Here is a 15,898-nt window from a genome sequence, read left to right as displayed (position 1 = left end):
GACATTCTCATAACCCCACAGGAACTAACATCCACTGGGTGCTCAGGAAAGGCGTCAGTGTCCTCCAGCCGAAGACCACAAGCAATGCTGGGTTTATGAGCTGCTGAGAAAAGCCCTACCACACACCTCAGGGAACCATGGGAACTTCCAGTAATGGTGTGTAGAAGGGTATACTATAGGGTTTGGGATTGTGTTAGGTGATTTGGGGAAAATTTCCAAAAAGTGGGAGCTGGCTCTGTCGTGTGTCGCTGTCAGGAGTTTGGGGTAACACTATGGCTGGGTACCAATAGGCAGAAAGAATGAAGTGGTTCACTGAAAACCTAGTTCGTGTCAGGGTAGCTAAAAGCTGAGAGCTGTCACACTTTTCTCTTTCCTCTTTGGCCAGGGGCAGATTAGGTCATGCTGCAGGCATTTACTCCTGGGATCTGGGTCTTCGGCATTTTATCTTCTGCTGATCATAAGGTTTTCAGTGGTTGGGCTGGAGTTCTTTCTACTTTTTAGTGGCAGGACAGGTCATTCAATTATTTGGCAGGAAAATGACTGTGAGTTGCATTTAAGACTCTGAACAAGCAATATGGACTAACCGTAACACATGCGACTCCAGAAACCAAATGGTACTAGTTCTGGTAGGAGATCCCAGAGCCAGGAGCTTAGGTACCAAACCCCAGCCACGCAACTATGTCTTCCAGTCCAGCTAGGTCTGTTCTCGAGTGCACGGTGGCTTTTTTTAAAATCCTAACCACTCACTGCTCTACTCAACTGGCCATGTTTACATACGTGCAGCAAGACGTGTTTCTAGTACGAATACCTCTCTGTCTAGCTGAAAGAACACATGGCTGTGATTGTTCATCACAACTTGTTTTTCAAACCTTCAGGAAAGCTGCTGTGCTCTGTATGACTTTTAGTAGGGTCAGACATGAGTTTTGAATCTCCTTTTTTTCCAATTGTATTATTCCTATCATGGGAATTCAAGCTCAAGCTGAATTTTTCTTCTTGGAACATGATATGGCCCCTATGAGGACCAGTTATGTCAGTTATATCAACATAAGCGATTCTGTCCAAGTGATCCTTCCAGATTTCTGGACATTCCAATCTGTGCTTTCATAAACATTTTTTTCTTTAAAAATACATACCTATCACTCAGCGTAAACAACCAGACCCATTTATCTGGACAAAGCTGTAAACATATGTTGGCACCATAAAGTTTAACCAAACATCGTTTGATTCTTTGGGGGATAAGAAAGCATGAAACAATGCATTTCATTTTTTTAAAAAAGGGAAGAGAATACTTTTTGGACACCTACTCTGGGCTTTCCACTGAGTAAGATATTTTATACTCATCTATTTTATTTCTCCCAATAACTCTGTGAGGCTCAGTGGTCAATTTGTAGAAACAAAATAGGTAGAATGGACTCTGCTGTGTGTGTCTACCAAGTAAATTAGGTCTCCATCTTCTATAAGCAGCACTCATAATTCCCTTTGAACAACAAAACTTCTCCATGTCCATTGGGGTCTTATGAAATGAATCTCACTCCTTACTTGTAGGGGTGGGTTTATGGCTCAGAACTGACCAGAGTGGTTGGTTTGATGCAGCACATGGGACCCAAACTGGTTTAATCAGAAGGAATCCCAGAAATGTTTTCTGGGCAAATAAGACAGGGACCTTTTTCCTTGTGGCATTCTAAGCCTTAGGGATATTGACGATGTGGAGATACCACATCGTCTGGTATCTCCGAGAAGCCCTCTCTGAGAAGCCCTGCTGGAGAAAAACAAAGAAACCAAAGGGAAACAAAGCAGTGATGGAGGAAGTGTGAAATGAAATCATCTGAATAGATATGTGTGACCAGGAATACAGCCATTTTCCATTTGATTTCTCCTTCATGCAACCAGTGAAACATTCCTTTGTTTTCTCTTTAGTGAGTAGGGTTGGTTTTTTTTTTTTCTCACTCAAAACCTGAAACGATACAGTCTTTATAGGGGCTGTGGGGAGGGCCGTCAAGGTCAAAACTCTGCCTGCGATCAAAGCTGGTATCAGGACAACAAGGGTTTGACAGATTCATGTGGCTGCGAGGTCCATCCTCTGTCCATGTCTGGGACACAGTAAGGGGAGAGGGGCAGTGAGTGTTCTGAAGTCCCAGGTGAAAAGGAAGCTTCATGAAGAAGACGTGAAGGATATCACCGGGATAAACCATGGTGAATAGAACGTGCTTTGGCATTTTTTAATTGTGCTATACTGTCCCTGATGATTACAATTACATTTGTCTCTAGTTGTGGCAGGGACACCATTCTAGGACAAAGGCATGCATCGTCAATAACCTTGGAGGCAAGCCACATTACTCATGCATTTTGTAACTACCGAATTTTGAGATGGTCAAGCCTATTCAAGAGCAATGAAAAACACTTTTCTTTTAAATTGTCTCAAGGAGAAACACAGCTTCTGTCACAGACACATGAGCTCTCCAATAATTATGCCCGTTTTTTTCACTATATCACCAATATTTAGCATAGTGCATGACATACAAAATATTCTCAGTAAACATTTGTTAAATGACTACATAGACTAATTAATTCTACCAGGGGCATAGCCTCCAAACACCTGTTTCTTAGCTCTTTGCTATCAATTTCCTGAGTTCAGACAGTATCAAGTCCTTTCACTGATAAATGCTCTCGTTCCTTCACTGCAGATCAAAGGGCATGTCTTATAGTCCAGTTTCCAAGCCGTCCAGGTTTCCATTCCACTCGAAAGAGTGAAGGTAGATCGCTTCCTAAAAGGCGATGGATAACAATATGCTCTCCCTTCACGAAGCAAACAGGGCAGGAGACTTAAAATATAAATAATGACCTAAAAGCAAGGTAATTTGGAACTATTTCACAGCTGATGAGCCATTATTCGTCCCTATCATCAATGCATCTAAAACAGGCTCTCCGATCACCTTGTCCAACCTCCATCATAAAATTAATTACCTCTGGATAGACCCCATTTAATTGCTCATAAAATTGATCTTACTTTTCAGATTTTATGGCAACTAGTATGTCATCAACAAAAGTGCCTAGAATAAATGAGATATTCATTATCTACCTTGAAATAAAATAAATAAACCCATGATGGATGTAGGAGCCTTAGACACCTGGGTCTTGTTATAATGGACGCTTCTAGACAACTGTACCATTTCTTGCTGGGAAGCTTCCTCATTTTGAAAAGTAGCAGAAAAGGCATTTTGTTTCAGTTAGAAAATTCAATGCATTTAATTTCAAAAAATGCAAGGACTAGTGCCAGCATTCATGCATTTGTTTATCTCTCTGTTCATTCATTTATTCAATCCTGAATAAATCTGTGGTTATTGGAAGAACATGAATTCTAATCTTACTTCATCCATGTAATAACCATTTAGCTCAGAAAAAATTACTGTCTCTCAACTATAGATGCATCTTTAGCAAATTAAGCATAATGGTATTTACTTCATAGGCTATTGTTAGGTTTAAAAGAGATGATGAGTGCCTTATAAATGTTCTGGTCCAAAGAAAAGATACTGGATCAGTGTTTGTCGCTATTATATTTCTACCTTTGGTATAACCCAACCAGAAAGAAACGTGCATGGATGTGGGGCTGCACGATAGAAAGGGGACAGGTTTAGGCTTTAGTGCTTGGATTCTAACTGTGATTTACGATCTCTCTATCCTTAGGTGAGTTACTGGATCTGTCTCGTCATCCACATCCTCAGACACAAATGGCAATTCTGACACTTAACTAACAGGATGAGATGAGACAGAGGAAGTGAGTGAGCTCAGAGCGGTGTTTACTGTAGACGCCCCCAGCCCCAGTAACCTTGGGCTCAGCCCACTCTTGTCCTACTCCTGTTCTGAGTGCTGGGCTGAGGTAGCGTGTACCTGGAGTTTCCTTGAATTGGTTGAAGGTGTGGGCACCAGGGCAGAATGCCTGCTGCTGAGCAGAGCTCAGGAATCTGGCGGTGTCTCTCCACTGTCAGGTAGGGACGACCTGGGAGGCTGGCCTGGCTGGGCATCCGCTCCCAGGCTGCTGACCTAGGGCCCTCCTTGCCCCTCCTTCCCCTTTTCCTCAGCTCCTCAAACTACATGCTTTGGTTCAGGGTACTTAGAGTACTTCTGATCCTCTCAGAGTACTCTCTACCTCTTAGCAAAAATGTTTACCCATGGGGTTCCACCTGCCTGGAACACTTCCACTGTTACTTCAACGTTCTTTCACTTAGATCCTCTATTCACCCTCAGAGTTTACAGTGGGTACCATTTCCTCTTTGGAATCTTCTCCTCACCCCCAGGTTGAGGGCAGAAGCCCTTTGCTGTCTGCATGCAGGTCCCCTCCCATAGTGCTCACTACACCTCGGGAAAGCTTGTTTGTCTAGTTCTAATTCAGAAACACAACGAGTGAACTTACATGTCTGTCCAATTCCTATCTGTATGTTCCATGTGGGCATTTCACAAAGACTTATGGAATTGTTGGATGGACTCACGCCAGTGTGTGAAGCTCACAGGTCAGAGACTGGGTGACAAGCCTTTGAGGGTCACCTCACTCAGAGCTCAGAGGGCAAGTCCGAACTCAATAATCCAAAGGGCTAGGTCAAGAACTGAGTCAAGGAAAACCATCCAACTACAGAGCCAGGAAGTCAGAGAAGCTAAGGTGAGGAGAGCAGGAAAAAGCAATGGAAGTGGCCTGGAGAAAAGACAGACAGGGTGGGGACTTCTGTCATCTGGATGACAAAGTCTCGGGGTAGCGGTGACGTGGGGGCGGGTATGGAAGGTCTTAGAGGGGATGGAAAACGGGGCAGGGGAGGACAAAGAAAGAGTCCCTGTTGATATTTTCCACAAGTTTCCGCAAGTGTTATGTACAGGAAGTACATAACACAGTGTATTTTATCAAGGACATTCATGGTTCTATGACTAAACGAGTTTGGAATCTTCATTAACGGGGTGAAGCCAAGTTAACCATAGTATTACCAGACACCTCAAAATCTTCATAATGTGAGCACAAATATCTAAGCTCAGGCCACTTACCACACTACGTACCATACAATCAGTTTCTTAAAAAGGATAATTTCATTGAGCTTGCATCCCAGGGGAATTGGTTTAGAAAACACAGCCTTATATTATTCTTAGTGGGTTTTATCATTTTTATGGATTGGATCATTTCATGTATTTATTTATAGCTTGCTTTGTTTTAGAAAAGCTCTAAAGCTGTGCCACATTAATAATCATTAGAGTTTTGCTTGGTTTGGGGCTTTTTACACGAACTGTTGTGTTTGAGCTGGAATTACATTCTTCTTTCATGAATTCTAGTGAATGAAATCAGAGGTTATTACCCCCTCTCTGGCAAAGAGAGGTCTCAGACGTATAGGAAGCTACCTCAAGAAGGTGGGAAGGTAAACTAGGGTTTCCAGAATCTAGTCTGGGAGTTTTTGACCTAGAATACAACACGCCCCCAGAGCCTCATAAGGCAGGGCAAGGTGGGGAGTTGGGGGGCGGGGGGCAATGGACATGATATGGGAGATTTTTGAGTGGTTGTGACTTAGCAAAACATTTCACCTTCTGGAACCTCACTTTTTTCTCCTTTACAAATGATCCCAGGAGTCCCATCCATCACCTTTGCCCCCGAAGCTCCAGGCATGCACTCTCAGAAGGGTTGCAGTTACTTTCCAGACATCACTCTCCTTGCAGTCCAAGGTTACTACAGCTTTCTCAGGCATGGGTCAGCACCCACCCTTGTGTCTCCATCCCAAATGCAGGGCCACAAGTCACACCTGAATGTGTCCTTAAACCTTTTTTATCAGGTACCATGCCTCAGCACTCTCATTAGCCCCAAGCTGCTTCCCACAAGGCCCCACTGCAGAATCCTCCCGAATCACTCCTCTACTCAGGCTCTTATGTCCACATTTTGTAAGTTACATAACCAGTTATTCTTCCACGGTGTTCAGTCCCCGTTTCACGTTGGAATGTAACATCTGTTGAATTCATGCCCCACGAAGCATGAAGAGTACCATTTTAACATCCTGTTCCACATGCATTATCTCATTTAAACTCCACACCTGCCCTGCGTGTCATCGTGACCCTTGCTTCACAGGTGAGAAGCCTAACTTGCAGGAAAGTTACCCAGACCACTTATTTAATAAGCTGGGATACAGGTGCTGTGAGCAAAAGAAATCTGTCTTATTCACGTTTGTATCACTGAGTATACAGAACGGTTCCTGGCACATAGCACATGCTTAAGACTTTTTCCTGTATGAGTAAATGACATCAGGGATTTACAAATTAATGGTCAGGGACTCTATACCAAGTGTCTCGGTCTTGGCACCATTGACATTGGGGGGCAGCTGAGTTTTTGTTGTGAGGGTAACATCCTGTGTATTGTAGGATATTTGGCTGCATCCCTGGTCTCTAACCCTGAGATGCCTGTAGCAGGCCTCCACCTACCTGTGACAGCCAACCCGGGTTCCGGATATTGACAAATGTCAGCTGGGCGCAAAGTCCCCCAGGCTGAGAACCGCTTTTCTACCCTGGTGTTTCTCTGGGGTGCCTGTAGACCATGGTGCTTTAAGGTCAAGGCGAGAGGGGAAGATCGGCTGACTTAGCCTTAGAGATATGGCTCACCATCTAAAGTCGACATCATTTGTCAGCTTATTCCATACACCGGGCTTGAGGAAATGACTCAGGGAAACTAGAGTCAGGAAAACAGAGTTTTAGATTCACTTTAGTCCATCAAGGGGGACTTGGGCTCGGGATTTCAGATGACACCAATAATTTATTGTATTTAGTTTTCATTCATCTCTGGACATGAAGAGATAATAAATAGTTTTCTATGTGTGACAATAAAGTGTCCTGTTTTCCCCAGAGAATGGTAGGCATCTCTCTGGGACTGGTGAATGGAATTGTCAACAGAAGCAATGGGCACTAATCCCAGCCAAGCACCTCGGACTTGTTATGCACGACCCTTCACTCGCTTTTCCTCACTGAGTGGCTGAGTGGAGATGAACGCCAGGCTGGTTTGGAAGTCACATGTATGTTGAAGACCCCCGAGATACACGTTGGAAGAAACTGGATCCTCAACCACGGCATGGAAGACAGTTGTACAGGAGTTTCCTGGAGAATATCCAGCTTTGCAATATTTCACAAGAAGAAATAAACTTTCACCCTGTAAAGCAACTGAGATTTGGGGATTTGTCTCTTACAGCCGCTGGTGTCACCATAACTGACACACTCTTCACGTGGATTTAAATAAGTACAAATGTGAGTAGGTATAAAGAAAAACATATTTAATTATATATCAAATGATCTGCAGATGTGGTAAAACTCTCAAAGGTGATACCAATAATGGATCAATTAGAGTCAAGAGAGCCCAGGATGTGAACAAGAGCATGGGACCCACCACTGGTTCTCTTCTATTGAAACTGTCCTGACTGATTTCAGAGAATAAGGGGAAATATAATAAAACTCTTTGCTCTGATAAGGCCCTACTGATATATTATTGCCAAAAAGTAATTAAGGTGTATATTATGCAAGTTAACTATTAGTTTTCTCTTGTTGCATAGGAAACTACAAGTTAGCAACTTAATACAACATGCATTACTATCTCACAATTTCTGTACGTCGGAATTTTTGACACCACTTAACTCTACCTTCTGCTCAGGGTCTCCCAAGGCTGCAATCCAGGTGTCAGCCAGGCTATGTCCTCACTTGGAGGCTCAACTAGAGGAGAATCTACTTCCAGGCTCACCTTGGTGGCCGAATTCATTTCCTTGTGTCCGTAGAATTCATGGCAGCTTTCTTCTCCAAAGCCAACGATGGAGAGAGAGAGTCTACTGCTTCCAGACTCTAATATCGAGTCCCTCGTATAAAGGATACATAGCATTAGGTCATGCCCACCCAGGATAATATCCCTTTTGATTAATGTAGAGTCAATTGATTAGAGGCTTTAACTACATCTGTAGAAAGCCTTCACTTTTCCAGACAGCGTAAATCACAGTCCAGTGTGGGTTTGCAAGGGAACTCTGCATCTCTCAAGATATTTGGGAACAAAATTCTTTCCATTTTTGCCTCCACTGACATCCAAATTCTTTAAAATGTCTCCATTCAGCGAACAGAAGGAAACAGAACTGAAAATTATCTATGGAAGAATTATTTGTTAATAGGTCAGGCCCATTAGATGTAGTTTACTTCTGCTCATGCTCCATTGGCTAATGGTAGAGAGACTGAAAAATGTAGGGTAGTCGTGTGTCTAAGAAGAAGAGAAAAACGTGGATGTTGTTTTTGGTCTATCCTGGTCACTGTCACCCAGCCCATTTCACTCTTCTGTCACACAGGAAATCTCACCTTCCTGAGGAGAGCCAAGCCAGGTCATTTAAGCCCTGTGAATTCAGCCGAAAGTCCAGTAGCTCCAGTGATGCCCAGTTTCCCTATTAGGACTCACTATGTTTCCTGATGGTCCCTGCGTTCTGATAGGTGTGAAGAAATACCTCACTGTGGTATTAATTTGCATATCTCTGATGGTTAATGATGTTGAACATTCTTTTCATGTGCTATTTGTTATCTGTACATCCTGTTTGGCAAAATGTCTTTTAGTTGTTTGGGTTTTTTTGTTGTTGTTTTTTACTGTTGTGTTTAAAGAGTCCTTTATATATTCTAAATACCAATCCTTTGCCAGACATGAAGTTTGAAAATATTTTCTCCTGGTTAGTAAGTGGTTTTCTTCTTCCTCTTCACATGGGTTGAAAAAACAAACTAACAAAACAAACAAAGAAAAAACTTTTAAAACTTTTGATGAGGTTCAATTTGTCAATTTGTCCTTTTTTTTGACTGGTTTTGGTGTAAGTCTAAGAACGATCAGACTAGCCTTAGATCCTAAAGATGTTCTCCTTTTTTTTTTTGTCTACAGTTTCATAGTTCTGTATCTTATACTCCCATCTAAGATTGATCTTGAGTGAATTTTTATATACTGTGTGAGGGTTAGGTGAAGGTATTTATTTCCTTATTTATTATTTATTTACTTATTTATTTGCCAATGGAATGCCCAAATGCTCCAGTATCATGTGTTTAAAAGGCTACCTTCCCTCCATGAAATTACCTTTTCACCTTTGTGAAAAATCAATCGGGCGTATTTGTGTGGGTCTAGTTCTAGCGTCTTTACTTTGCTCCATTGATCTATGTGCCTATTCACTGATACCGCACAGTCTGGATTAGCAAGCCATTTCTACTCTACTATTAAGTCCATCCAGTAAGGTTTTCTACTTTTCTTATTATATGTTTTTTTCATTTCTTCATTTCCATTTAGTTCTTTTTTTATATCAATAACTTCTATTCCTTTGCTGAGGTTTTCTATTTTCTCATTTGTTTCAATATAATTTCTAATTGAATTCTGAGACATTGTTATAACTCCTGCTTTCAAATCTTTGTCATCCAGTTATACCATTCCAACATCTGATTCGTCCTGGTATAGAATCTGTTGTCTTTTCTCATCAAAGTTGTGATTTTCTTGGTGTTTGGTATTATTGGCGATTTTCAATCGTGTCCTGGATGTTTTATCTATTACAATAGAATGCTTTGGCTCCTACTTACATCTTTTATTTTAGCAGACAGTCACCAAGTTGAAGTTTAGAATGCAGGCTTTGGCCTAATTTGGGTATGGTGTTGATGGTGGTTTCCTTTTCAGAACGTTTGCAGTCATATTTTCATCTCTTCGGGTGGGTGCTGCTGGGGTTCACTGTCCTGGCCAGTGTCGCCAAGGGTGTCCCCAAGTCTAGCTGCCCCACTGGCGTGGCCCCTACCTCTCCCCAGCTCTCCTTGTGTCTCTGAGTGGGGAAGGACAGTCTTAGGTCTATGGGGACAAAGAGGTGTCCTGGATATGGCCGCTTGCTTTACTGGCCACTCTTGCCTTCTGCCTGCCCCCCTCAGAATCTTTCAGTGCAAAGGGGAGGGAGTCTCAGGCCCAATGGGGAAGGAGCATTCTTGGCCTGTCCTCTTATTATTCATGATGCCCACGACCAAGCCCTCTTGGTGGTGCTGCCTGACAGACTGTTGTATTCAGAGACCCCCATTTGATGCAGGGATGGAATGGGCCTACCCACACAGTCTTCTGTTGGGAGGTCATGGATTGGTAGACCCACATCTGGGTGACCTCCTTCCATCAGGTGATGGGATACAAGCCGCCCTGACACTGTGCTGCTCCTCTAGTCCCGGAGTCCCCAACCAGCTCGCCTCCTTCCTGCCACCTCTCAGAGCTCTCCTTCCTCTGTCTTTTGTACCAGTTCCAGGGATTTCTCGTGGTGCTTGGTGGGGAGGAACAAGGGAAAACCCATCTCTGCCATCTTGCTCAGACCACAAGTTCAAGCAACATTCTTACCAAGACATTTCACAATCAGTCCTTTGTTTCCCTATTTTATCATCGATCCCCCCCACATGTGCATGTCATGAACATGCCTGATTTGCTGAACTTCACTCACTTTTCTGCCTGTATTCAAATTGTTCTCTCCACCCAGAATGCCCGCTCCCTTCTACTTCTCTAGAAATGCTTGTGGGATTTCATCAAGTGTTTTCAGTGATTGGGGAAGTCAGGGCTGACATACAAAGGGCTGTGGAGGCTAAGTTAAGGTCTTTGGACTTTGGCCTGTAGGTGAAGACAATTCCCTTGCTGGCCTCAATCCTCTGCGCATTCTCCTCAGTGGTCACTGAGGCTGCATTCTTCTCAGTTACTCAATTTGTAAAGAAAGAAGCATGCCTCACCGTTTTGTCTTGGAAGTCAGCTGACATTCAGTTATTAGACTAATCCAAACTGTGATTTCCAATAAATGTCTCAAGGGGATGTTTCCACTTCACTTTGGTGACTTAAAAGAAGTTGCCAAAGTAAATTAAGGACCCAGCTCTTGCTCAGGCAGTGAATGTTTCTAGAATAATGCCTGTTCTTCCCTGATGAACAAAATACTCTTGTTTGCAGTCGACTGGTCACATAGCCCTCGAGAAAGAGGTTCTTTTGTAGCGAAATAACTAGCCATAAAATAAGCAAAAAAAATAAAAATAAAACAAACAAAACAACTGCCATGCACTTATATATCTATTATATTCAAGACACTAGAGGCTAGAAAGTGTACAGAATTCTCACAAAAAAGTTCCTGCATTGAACAGTATAAAATGTTGACTCACTCACTGATGTGTTCCCTTATTCAACCACCTTTGCCTGTATCGATTCGATATTTAGCCATATGCCAGTTACTTTGCTAAGTGCTGTTGTTATAATGGACAGCACATTCCATCCCTTGGGGAGCCAACCACCAAATCAGAAGATGGGCTCCTAAACAGACTCTTATTAGCCATGTGAGCAGGGCAGGGCCTTACAGACCCCCGGCCTCCACAGGCACATAGAACCCCAAGAAAATGTAGAGAGGAGATATCTACCTTAAAATACAGGACAAGGGGGCAATGTTGAAAAGTCCTAGAAGTTTTAGAGACTGAGTAGGAATGAAGAGTTTCAAGACAAAGAGAACAGAGAAGGCATGCCTAGGCAGAGAGAAGACTCAAGTGAGAAGGCCAGAAAGAGCAATGGTGTGTTCTAGTCCCCCATGGTGAGCGGGCAGTGGGGAGGCAGGCAAGGAGGAATTAATGACAATTCCTAAAGGCTCTCATTGCATGGTGTTGCACTGTTTACCACTTACTTTGTTTGATCATCACACAAAAATTTTGGGCAATTAATTCAGCTCATGAGACCTTCTGTTCCTCCCTCTTTCCCTTTCTTTCCTTCCTTCCTTCCTTCCTTCCTTCCTTCCTTCCTTCCTTCCTTCCTTCCTTCCACTTCTTCCCGCCCTTCCCCCTTCCTACTTTCCCTCCATCCTTTTTCATTTCCTTATTGCTGTTGTTTTTCACCAACAGATATTCATTGAATATCTACTAAGTATCATGAACAATGTTAGACAACGAACAAAGGCAATTAAAAAAACAACAACAATATCTGCCTTTCTGCATTTTGGATTCTAGTCTAGAAAAAATATATTCTAGCCAACAGGTACATATTTATATACTTAAAGTCACTGTGGCCTAAAATACATGTTACAGAGGGGAAAAAAACAAAAACAGAGAGGCTGAAATGGTGAATATAAGAATGGATTTTTCATTATAAAATCTGGATAGGAAAACCTTTCCAGGAAAGTGACATTTAATTGAGACTCGAGAAGGAAAGGAGCCCCCCTGGACTACACTGTGGAGGGAACAGTATGTTCGAAATGCCAGAGTGTAGAGGAAGATCTGGAATGGACCGGTGCACGCCCAGGAGGAAAGTGAGAAAGGAAGACTGACCATTAAGGTGGTCATATCATCTTGCAAAGTGTAAACTCAGGTCTATCAATGGATAGACCTCACCATTGGTTTTCTTTCAGGATAGTCATGTATTACTGAGTCTCTCCTGGGTACTCAGATCTCTCCAGTACAGTCACGAAACAACTCTTCAACCCATGCTAACATCAGCTAGTCATATATTGGAAGAAGAATCCTCTCATACACACACACACACACACACATTCGCATATTCAACCGGATTAATACGCATAGGTCTTAGCCAAGGTCCTTGGTTAGGAGTGGCCTCCCGGAGATGAAACACTACTATCATCTTAAGGAAATCATTTTGTCAGTAATTGTTAGACAAACCGTTGTTTTGCAAGCGGGCAGGTGGCAGGAAGGGCAGGAGGGACATTTCAAAGAGAAGTCCTCACCTGGAAGAGGCACAGGCACGTGACCATCTCCACAGGGTGCCTGGAAGGTGAGGTTTCCTCAGAACCGAAAGCTGAGAAGCGTGACTCAGGGACGGCTTTGAGTTTGGACGCTCTGCACAGTCACACAGTAGGGGCAGATGGGAGGTTTGCATTCAGCTCACTAGACTCTACGTCCAAGTTCTTTGCCACGATTCACACTTTTCTTGAGTTCAGTTTTCTTACAGGAATGAAGATGAAAATACGTCCTCCCTCCCTTAAACATCTTCGTTTCATTGCTTGTATCTATTAGAAAGAAGGGCCCAGAGTGAACAGACCTCCACGTGCAGCTGGGGAACAGAGAGAAGAAGGTGCCCCACAGAGAGTGACAGGGCTCCTGGGGGGTGTGGAGGCTGTGGGGAAACTTTGGTGGCTCCTGCGTATGCATAGGGTGTACACAAAACACTGGGGAGATGGGAAAAGGAACAATGTAAACTACAGAACGGTCTGCTACGTGTGAACAGAGGAGTGTGTCTGTGTCTCTGTGGATTTGCACACACACCAGTGTGAGCTCCCTGATTTCACTGACCGATGCGGCCGTTTCCAGCCACATGGGGCTACTAAGCCCTTGGAAAGCTGGGGGTTCTGAAATGACAAGCGCTCTAAGCATAAAATACACACCATGTTTTTAAGACGTAGGACATCTCACGCGTACTATTACATCCTTTATATTTTGAAATTATGTTATTCTGGACTCATTATGTGAAATCAAATATATTATTGAATTAATTTTACCTGTTTATTATTTTTTTTTACTGTAGCTCCTTGAAAAATTGAAAGTACACGTCTGGCTCACATGTTATTTCTCTCTCTCTCGGCACTGCACCTGACGGCCTGCTCTCAGAAGAAGTCCAAACTCTGAAACCCTGAGCCCTGAGATGGGCTCTGCTCAGAGTGAGTGCCGACAGCGTGGGGTCAGGGGCAAACGCTAGGTCATCAGAGTCTTGGATCCGAGCCCCTGCCCAGCTCCGTGATGGCTCCAGCCCCTGGGCTCTGTGTTCTCATCTGCAGAATTCAGCTGGTTGTGAGCAGTCAACACAAAAGTTGTAAATCATTCGGCCTGTACCTGCTCCGGCTTGTGTTAGCTCCTGACAGGAACTAGCTGTGGGGCCTCTGTCATCACTAGGTACAGTGGCCCAGACGTTAGGGCCCAGCTCTGTCAGCCTACCAGTGCGAGGGGCGGAGGTGTGGTTAGTTTTCCTGGAGGTGGGGGGGAGAAACAGGGTGGGGGGGTCAGGGAGCGGAGCCAGCGGTGTGAAATGGAGCAAATTATTTAATTTCTCTGTCCCCTAGTTTTCTCATCTAAATGTGATAAGACCTCAGAGGGTTCTTGTGAAAATTAAATAAGACTGCGAGGATTTATCCCAGTGCCCGGCATACAGCAGACACTGAATACATGTAACTGTGGTGACGACAGACGAGATCAAAAAGAACTTCAAAGACACGCAATTCCATGAGCTCCTATTGCCTCTTGATTGTAGAAGTGACACAGCCACGACTGGCACGTGTGCCCGTGGAGCCCAGATGGCCTCCTGCTGAGTGCAGAGCTGCTGTGTGGCTGCTGGGAAGTGACAGGGCGTTTGCAAAAGGGGTCAGCCTCTGGGGGTAGCTCCCACATGTAAGCAGCCCTGTCTTGCTCTGAGTGCTGTCACCTCGTGGCAGTGCTCATGAGAACAGCTATGACTGGATAAACTGGACAGACTGAGAAATTAGCAGGCGTTTGCAGACCAAGCCCACAGAGACGCTTCCCCACCTGCTCCGCAGCCTGCACCCGCAGGTGAATATCCGCTCACTGGACACCTGCACTGCCTGCTGGCCATCAGAGGTGCTGCCTTTCCAAGGGAGGTCCGCGAGTGCCGAGCTCAGCTTTACCAGCCCATCGCCGAAGCCGCCATCCTGACTCTGACCTGCCCCCCACTCCAGGCCAAGTCCTGACAGGTCCGCACAACGTCAGTACCCACATAAACACCTTCATGGCTTCCTATTGCTCAGGAATGAGGATAAAGCTGGAGACACCCACAAAGCCGCACTAGCACTTTGAGGAATCTGTGACTCAGACACAGGAATATCTTAGAAGTCCTTGTATGAGCCACTGTCCCTCTACTCCCGCCTGCTAGTTTTCCAAATGCAGTGACTACCTCTATTTCCAAATCTCTTGTAGCCACCATGGCTTTCTTGCTATGGCCCCAGCAAGCCTAGCGTACCCCTGCCCCAGGGCCTTTCCACTTGTTTTACTGCCTAAAATCCTCCTTCCCCAGATGTCCTCAGGCCTGGCTCCTTCCTTCTGGTTAAGTTTGCTCAGTATTGTGCCATCAGCGAGGGCTCACCCGACCTCCCTCTCATGGCACACAGAGTTCTCACTTTCTCTGTAGTACTTGCACATACAATACATAGTTATCCCATTTTCTTCTCCTACAACGTAACTTGGTGTAGGCAGGGAGTTTGATGTTTTTCAATCACTGTATCTCCAGAGACAAGACCAGTTTCAAAGAAAAATAAGCACTTGATAAATATTTGTAAAATAAATAAATCAGTGCATGAGTTTGTTAGGGCCGCCATAACTGGGCCCTGAACAGCAGAGATTTGTTTTCTCATAGTTCTAGAGGCTACAAGTCTGAGATAAAGGTGTCAGCAGGGTTGGTTTCGTATGAGGACATTCTCTGTGGCTTGTCGATGGCCCTCTTCTTCCAATATCTTAACGTGGCCTCCCCTCTCTGTATGTCTGTGTCCCAATCTCCTCTTTTTATAAAGACAACACTGGTATTGCATCAGGGCCCAGTCCCAAAGAGCCCATTTCACCTTATTTACCCCTTTAAAGGCCCACCTCCAAGTATAGTCACAGTCTGTGGTCCTGGGGTATTAGGACCTCATCACATGGTGGCGGCGGTGGGGTGGGGGCAGTGGGGAATTCAGGCACTAACACCAAGAAATACCGTTTCAGAACTGCAGTAGAAATAACGTATGACCAGTACCGCAAATGCCTGAAGTACTAACATAGGGAATTCCTCACTGATTTCTCACAGTGAGATCAAACTCTCAGAATAGAAACCTGCCATCCTTTTCAGAGAAATCAAACTTTCCAAATCCTTCAGATCTTCTCAGCCCTAACAGAGTCTTTCCCAGATGCCCACATGGAATCTGAG

This window comes from Rhinolophus hipposideros (genome assembly GCF_964194185.1).
Source record: "Rhinolophus hipposideros genome assembly, chromosome: 13".
NCBI lineage: Eukaryota > Metazoa > Chordata > Mammalia > Chiroptera > Rhinolophidae > Rhinolophus > Rhinolophus hipposideros.
The sequence above is the reverse complement of the archived record's forward strand: the minus strand, read 5'-3'. Positions refer to the sequence as shown.